Here is an 8,958-nt window from a genome sequence, read left to right as displayed (position 1 = left end):
TTCTCTCAATTTAACATAGGACCCGTCAGACAGTTGCTTTTCAAAGACAAAATGTATCAAGTAGTATTTAATTTTGCGAAAAGATCATCCAAATGCTACTTAAAGAAGATACTAGTTAGATACACAAAATAATCGCTTGGAACATATTAACTTTAGGAGTATTTCTGGTCACTTGACAGAGGTGTTTCATCATATTCCACTTCTTCACATGACATATATAACTGAAAAAAGAGCATGATCAGATGTGTATGCTGTATTGTCTTGGGAACAATCTTTTAAGGATTACGTTAACACCACAAAAAAAATTATGTTCCCCAGAAAAAATACAATATCTATAATGTTGGAATTGATGCATCTATAACGACATGAGAAAGAAGATGCTAGTTAGAAAGACAAAAAAATCTCTTGGAATGTATTAACTTCATGAGTATTTAGAGTCACTAGAGAGAGGTGTGTAATCACATAGCACTTCTTCACATGACATTTATGAGTGAGAAAATAACATGATCAGATTTGTATGCTGTATTGTCTTGGGAACAATTTTTTATGTCCTACGTTTACACCACAAAAACTTGAAATTGGAAAGTAACCCACTATGTCCCCCTTAAGAAGTACAATATCTATAATGTTGGAATTGATGCATCTATAACAACATGAGAAAAAGAATATTTGAGTAGAAAGATCAATTCTCTACCTTTCCAACCATGTAAAAAGTGCAGAATTTATAAACTATATTGGTTGAGAGTCATACTTGACATAATGCCTTGATGATAATAAAAAAGGTCTACAATAGTTAAAAAGTAGTTAATGTGGTGCAGAACAGTCAAACAGACTAATCTGCCAAGCTCAAAAGCAACAACAAATCTCTACAACAGATAAAAAGAAGTTAATTTGGTTCTGAACATTGGAGGAATCAGACTAGCTAATCTCAAAATGTACTTACAAGAAGGTATGTAAAGTTTTGAAATAAAGGACTATTCTCTCAATTTAACATAGGACCCGTCAGACAGTTGCTTTTCAAAGACAAAATGTATCAAGTAGTATTTAATTTTGCGAAAAGATCATCCAAATGCTACTTAAAGAAGATGCTAGTTAGATACACAAAATAATCGCTTGGAACATATTAACTTTAGGAGTATTTCTGGTCACTTGACAGAGGTGTTTCATCATATTCCACTTCTTCACATGACATATATAACTGAAAAAAGAGCATGATCAGATGTGTATGCTGTATTGTCTTGGGAACAATCTTTTAAGGATTACGTTAACACCACAAAAAAAATTATGTTCCCCAGAAAAAATACAATATCTATAATGTTGGAATTGATGCATCTATAACGACATGAGAAAGAAGATGCTAGTTAGAAAGACAAAAAAATCTCTTGGAATGTATTAACTTCATGAGTATTTAGAGTCACTAGAGAGAGGTGTGTAATCACATAGCACTTCTTCACATGACATTTATGAGTGAGAAAATAACATGATCAGATTTGTATGCTGTATTGTCTTGGGAACAATTTTTTATGTCATACGTTTACACCACAAAAACTTGAAATTGGAAAGTAACCCACTATGTCCCCTTTAAGAAGTACAATATCTATAATGTTGGAATTGATGCATCTATAACAACATGAGAAAAAAGAATATTTGAGTAGAAAGATCAATTCTCTACCTTTCCAACCATGTAAAAAGTGCAGAATTTATAAACTATATTGGTTGAGAGTCATACTTGACATAATGCCTTGATGATAATAAAAAAGGTCTACAATAGTTAAAAAGTAGTTAATGTGGTGCAGAACAGTCAAACAGACTAATCTGCCAAGCTCAAAAGCAACAACAAATCTCTACAACAGATAAAAAGAAGTTAATTTGGTTCTGAACATTGGAGGAATCAGACTAGCTAATCTCAAAATGTACTTACAACAAGGTAGGTAAAGTTTTGAAATAAAGGACTATTCCCTCAATTTAACATAGGACCCTTCAGAGAGTTGCTTTTCAAAGACAAAATGTATCAAGTAGTATTTAAATTTGCGAAAAGATCATCCAAATGCTCCTTAAAGAAGATGCTAGTTGGATAGACAAAATAATCTCTTGGAACGTATTAATTTTAGGAGTATTTCTGGTCACTTGACAGAAGTGTTTCATCATATTCCACTTCTTCACATGACATATATAACTGAAAAAAGAGCATGATCACATGTGTATGCTGTATTGTCTTGGGAACAATCTTTTAAGGATTACGTTAACACCACAAAAAAAATTATGTTCCCGAGAAAAAATACAATATCTATAATGTTGGAATTGATGCATCTATAACAACATGAGAAAGAAGATGCTAGTTAGAAAGACAAAAAAATCTCTTGGAATGTATTAACTTCATGAGTATTTAGAGTCACTAGAGAGAGGTGTGTAATCACATAGCACTTCTTCACATGACATTTATGAGTGAGAAAATAACATGATCAGATTTGTATGCTGTATTGTCTTGGGAACAATCTTTTATGCCCTATGTTTACACCACAAAAACTTGAAATTGGAAAGTAACCCACTATGTCCCCCTTAAGAAGTACAATATCTATAATGTTGGAATTGATGCATCTATAACAACATGAGAAAAAAGAATATTTGAGTAGAAAGATCAATTCTTTACCTTTCCAACCATGTAAAAAGTGCAGAATTTATAAACTATATTGGTTGAGAGTCATACTTGACATAATGCCTTGATGATAATAAAAAAGGTCTACAATAGTTAAAAAGTAGTTAATGTGGTGCAGAACAGTCAAACAGACTAATCTGCCAAGCTCAAAAGCAACAACAAATCTCTACAACAGATAAAAAGAAGTTAATTTGGTTCTGAACATTGGAGGAATCAGACTAGCTAATCTCAAAATGTACTTACAAGAAGGTATGTAAAGTTTTGAAATAAAGGACTATTCTCTCAATTTAACATAGGACCCGTCAGACAGTTGCTTTTCAAAGACAAAATGTATCAAGTAGTATTTAATTTTGCGAAAAGATCATCCAAATGCTACTTAAAGAAGATGCTAGTTAGATACACAAAATAATCGCTTGGAACATATTAACTTTAGGAGTATTTCTGGTCACTTGACAGAGGTGTTTCATCATATTCCACTTCTTCACATGACATATATAACTGAAAAAAGAGCATGATCACATGTGTATGCTGTATTGTCTTAGGAACAATCTTTTAAGGATTACGTTAACACCACAAAAAAAATTATGTTCCCCAGAAAAAATACAATATCTATAATGTTGGAATTGATGCATCTATAACGACATGAGAAAGAAGATGCTAGTTAGAAAGACAAAAAAATCTCTTGGAATGTATTAACTTCATGAGTATTTAGAGTCACTAGAGAGAGGTGTGTAATCACATAGCACTTCTTCACATGACATTTATGAGTGAGAAAATAACATGATCAGATTTGTATGCTGTATTGTCTTGGGAACAATTTTTTATGTCCTACGTTTACACCACAAAAACTTGAAATTGGAAAGTAACCCACTATGTCCCCCTTAAGAAGTACAATATCTATAATGTTGGAATTGATGCATCTATAACAACATGAGAAAAAAGAATATTTGAGTAGAAAGATCAATTCTCTACCTTTCCAACCATGTAAAAAGTGCAGAATTTATAAACTATATTGGTTGAGAGTCATACTTGACATAATGCCTTGATGATAATAAAAAAGGTCTACAATAGTTAAAAAGTAGTTAATGTGGTGCAGAACAGTCAAACAGACTAATCTGCCAAGCTCAAAAGCAACAACAAATCTCTACAACAGATAAAAAGAAGTTAATTTGGTTCTGAATATTGGAGGAATCAGACTAGCTAATCTCAAAATGTACTTACAACAAGGTAGGTAAAGTTTTGAAATAAAGGACTATTCCCTCAATTTAACATAGGACCCTTCAGAGAGTTGCTTTTCAAAGACAAAATGTATCAAGTAGTATTTAAATTTGCGAAAAGATCATCCAAATGCTCCTTAAAGAAGATGCTAGTTGGATAGACAAAATAATCTCTTGGAACGTATTAATTTTAGGAGTATTTCTGGTCACTTGACAGAAGTGTTTCATCATATTCCACTTCTTCACATGACATATATAACTGAAAAAAGAGCATGATCACATGTGTATGCTGTATTGTCTTGGGAACAATCTTTTAAGGATTACGTTAACACCACAAAAAAAATTATGTTCCCGAGAAAAAATACAATATCTATAATGTTGGAATTGATGCATCTATAACAACATGAGAAAGAAGATGCTAGTTAGAAAGACAAAAAAATCTCTTGGAATGTATTAACTTCATGAGTATTTAGAGTCACTAGAGAGAGGTGTGTAATCACATAGCACTTCTTCACATGACATTTATGAGTGAGAAAATAACATGATCAGATTTGTATGCTGTATTGTCTTGGGAACAATCTTTTATGCCCTATGTTTACACCACAAAAACTTGAAATTGGAAAGTAACTCACTATGTCCCCCTTAAGAAGTACAATATCTATAATGTTGGAATTGATGCATTAATAACTACATGAGAAAAAGAATATTTGAGTAGAAAGATCAATTCTCTACCTTTCCAAGCATGTAACACGTGTAGAATTTATAAACTATACTGGTTGACAGACATATTTGACATAATGCCTTGATGATAATAAAAAAGGTCTACAATAGTTAAAAAGCAGTAAATGTGGTGCAGAACAGTCAAACAGACTAATCTGCCAAGCTCAAAAGCAACAACAAATCTCTACAACAGATAAAAAGAAGTTAATTTGGTTCTGAACATTGGAGGAATCAGACGAGCTAATCTCAAAATGTACTTACAAGAAGGTATGTAAAGTTTTGAAATAAAGGACTATTCTCTCAATTTAACATAGGACCCGTCAGACAGTTGCTTTTCAAAGACAAAATGTATCAAGTAGTATTTAATTTTGCGAAAAGATCATCCAAATGCTACTTAAAGAAGATGCTAGTTAGATACACAAAATAATCGCTTGGAACATATTAACTTTAGGAGTATTTCTGGTCACTTGACAGAGGTGTTTCATCATATTCCACTTCTTCACATGACATATATAACTGAAAAAAGAGCATGATCAGATGTGTATGCTGTATTGTCTTGGGAACAATCTTTTAAGGATTACGTTAACACCACAAAAAAAATTAGGTTCCCCAGAAAAAATACAATATCTATAATGTTGGAATTGATGCATCTATAACGACATGAGAAAGAAGATGCTAGTTAGAAAGACAAAAAAATCTCTTGGAATGTATTAACTTCATGAGTATTTAGAGTCACTAGAGAGAGGTGTGTAATCACATAGCACTTCTTCACATGACATTTATGAGTGAGAAAATAACATGATCAGATTTGTATGCTGTATTGTCTTGGGAACAATTTTTTATGTCCTACGTTTACACCACAAAAACTTGAAATTGGAAAGTAACCCACTATGTCCCCCTTAAGAAGTACAATATCTATAATGTTGGAATTGATGCATCTATAACAACATGAGAAAAAAGAATATTTGAGTAGAAAGATCAATTCTCTACCTTTCCAACCATGTAAAAAGTGCAGAATTTATAAACTATATTGGTTGAGAGTCATACTTGACATAATGCCTTGATGATAATAAAAAAGGTCTACAATAGTTAAAAAGTAGTTAATGTGGTGCAGAACAGTCAAACAGACTAATCTGCCAAGCTCAAAAGCAACAACAAATCTCTACAACAGATAAAAAGAAGTTAATTTGGTTCTGAACATTGGAGGAATCAGACAAGCTAATCTCAAAATGTACTTACAACAAGGTAGGTAAAGTTTTGAAATAAAGGACTATTCCCTCAATTTAACATAGGACCCTTCAGAGAGTTGCTTTTCAAAGACAAAATGTATCAAGTAGTATTTAAATTTGGGAAAAGATCATACAAATGCTCCTTAAGTAGGATGCTGTATTGTCTTGAGAACAATCTTTTATGCCCTACGTTTACACCACAAAAACTTGAAATTGGAAAGTAACCCACTATGTCCCCCTTAAGAAGCACAATATCTATAATGTTGGAACTGATGCATCTATAACTACATGAGAAAAAGAATATTTGAGTCGAAAGATCAATTCTCTACCTTTCCAAGCATGTAACACGTGTAGAATTTATAAACTATAATGGTTGACAGACATATTTGACATAATGCCTTGATGATAATAAAAAAGGTCTACAATAGTTAAAAAGCAGTAAATGTGGTGCAGAACAGTCAAACAGACTAATCTGCCAAGCTCAAAAGCAACAACAAATCTCTACAACAGATAAAAAGAAGTTAATTTGGTTCTGAACATTGGAGGAATCAGACGAGCTAATCTCAAAATGTACTTACAAGAATGTATGTAAAGTTTTGAAATAAAGGACTATTCTCTCAATTTAACATAGGACCCTTCAGACAGTTGCTTTTCAAAGACAAAATGTATCAAGTAGTATTTAAATTTGGGAAAAAATCATCCAAATGCTACTTAAAGAAGATGCTAGTTAGATAGACAAAATAATCGCTTGGAACGTATTAACTTTAGGAGTATTTCTGGTCACTTGACAGAGGTGTTTCATCATATTCCACTTCTTCACATGACATATATAACTGAAAAAAGAGCATGATCAGATGTGTATGCTGTATTGTCTTGGGAACAATCTTTTATGTCATAAGTTTACACCACAAAAACTTGAAATTGGAAAGTAACTCACTATGTCCCCCTTAAAAAATACAATATCTATAATGTTGGAATTCATGCATCTATAACAACATGAGAAAGAAGACTATTTGAGTAGAAAGATCAATTCTATACCTTTGCAACCATGTGTGAAATGTCTATAACATATAAAAAGAAGGTAATTTGGTTCTGAACAATCAAAAAATCAGACGAGCTAATCTCAAAATGTAGTCCCTGCAATTAATGCAAAGCTTTGAAATAAAGGACTGTTCTCTCAATTTCTTCATGAAAAAGCTTTTGCTTTGATTTATTAATGATAATTAGTCTGGCTGGTTTTAAACTATAGCCATGAGCTCCAGTCAGAATGGCCGAGCGGTCTAAGGCGCCAGACTCAAGAGAATCATTCTTCCCTATAGTGGGGCTTTCTGGTCTCCAAATGGAGGCGTGGGTTCAAATCCCACTTCTGACAGCTGCTTTTCAAAGACAAAATGTATCAAGTAGTATTTAAATTTGCGAAAAGATCATCCAAATGCTCCTTAAAGAAGATGCTAGTTGGATAGACAAAATAATCTCTTGGAACGTATTAATTTTAGGAGTATTTCTGGTCACTTGACAGAGGTGTTTCATCATATTCCACTTCTTCACATGACATATATAACTGAAAAAAGAGCATGATCAGATGTGTATGCTGTATTGTCTTGGGAACAATCTTTTATGTCCTACGTTTACACCACAAAAACTTGAAATTGGAAAGTAACTCACTATGTCCCCCTTAAGAAGTACAATATCTATAATGTTGGAATTGATGCATCTATAACTACATGAGAAAAAGAATATTTGAGTAGAAAGATCAATTCTCTACCTTTCCAAGCATGTAACACGTGTAGAATTTATAAACTATACTGGTTGACAGACATATTTGACATAATGCCTTGATGATAATAAAAAAGGTCTACAATAGTTAAAAAGCAGTAAATGTGGTGCAGAACAGTCAAACAGACTAATCTGCCAAGCTCAAAAGCAACAACAAATCTCTACAACAGATAAAAAGAAGTTAATTTGGTTTTGAATATTGGAGGAATCAGACGAGCTAATCTCAAAATGTACTTACAAGAAGGTATGTAAAGTTTTGAAATAAAGGACTATTCTGTCAATTTAACATAGGACCCTTCAGACAGTTGCTTTTCAAAGACAAAATGTATCAATTAGTTTTTAAATTTGGGAAAAGATCATCCAAATGCTACTTAAAGAAGATGCTAGTTAGATAGACAAAATAATCGCTTGGAACGTATTAACTTTAGGAGTATTTCTGGTCACTTGACAGAGGTGTTTTATCATATTCCACTTCACATGACATAGATAACTGAAAAAAGAGCATGATCAGATGTGTATGCTGTATTGTCTTGGGAACAATCTTTTATGTCCTACGTTTACACCACAAAAACTTGAAATTGGAAAGTAACTCACTATGTCCCCCTTAAAAAATACAATATCTATAATGTTGGAATTCATGCATCTATAACAACATGAGAAAGAAGACTATTTGAGTAGAAAGATCAATTCTATACCTTTGCAACCATGTGTCAAATGTCTATAACATATAAAAAGAAGGCAATTTGGTTCTGAACAATCGAAAAATCAGACGAGCTAATCTCAAAATGTAGTCCCTGCAATTAATGCAAAGCTTTGAAATAAAGGACTGTTCTCTCAATTTCTTCATGAAAAAGCTTTTGCTTTGATTTATTAATGATAATTAGTCTGGCTGGTTTTAACTGTAACCATGCGCTCCTGTCAGAATGGCCGAGTGGTCTAAGGCGCCAGACTCAAGAGGATCATTCTTCCCTCTAGTGGGGCTTTCTGGTCTCCAAATGGAGGCGTGGGTTCAAATCCCACTTCTGACAGTTGCTTTTCAAAGAAAAAATGTATCAAGTAGTATTTAAATTTGCGAAAAGATCATCCAAATGCTCCTTAAAGAAGATGCTAGTTGGATAGACAAAATAATCTCTAGGAATGTATTAATTTTAGGAGTATTTCTGGTCACTTGACAGAGGTGTTTCATCATATTCCACTTCTTCACATGACATATATAACTGAAAAAAGAGCATGATCACATGTGTATGCTGTATTGTCTTGGGAACAATCTTTTAAGGATTACGTTAACACCACAAAAAAAATTATGTTCCCCAGAAAAAATACAATATCTATAATGTTGGAATTGATGCATCTATAACGA

The 8,958-nt window shown here is 32.7% G+C and overlaps 2 non-coding genes across 2 annotated transcripts; both read left to right on the top strand.

The window, feature by feature from the left end:
- The first annotated feature begins 7,083 nt into the window (after positions 1–7,083).
- On the top strand, positions 7,084–7,194 carry trnal-caa (transfer RNA leucine (anticodon CAA)). The gene is made up of 2 exons: positions 7,084–7,121; positions 7,149–7,194. It is a non-coding gene; the product is annotated as a tRNA-Leu (tRNA).
- Positions 7,195–8,515: 1,321 nt separating this feature from the next.
- trnal-caa (transfer RNA leucine (anticodon CAA)) lies at positions 8,516–8,626 on the top strand. The gene is made up of 2 exons: positions 8,516–8,553; positions 8,581–8,626. It is a non-coding gene; the product is annotated as a tRNA-Leu (tRNA).
- The last annotated feature ends 332 nt before the right edge of the window (positions 8,627–8,958 follow it).

The sequence above is a fragment of the Electrophorus electricus genome, chromosome 15, assembly GCF_041902795.1.
Source record: "Electrophorus electricus isolate QZ-2024a chromosome 15, ASM4190279v1, whole genome shotgun sequence".
NCBI lineage: Eukaryota > Metazoa > Chordata > Actinopteri > Gymnotiformes > Gymnotidae > Electrophorus > Electrophorus electricus.
The sequence above is the reverse complement of the archived record's forward strand: the minus strand, read 5'-3'. Positions and strand labels throughout refer to the sequence as shown.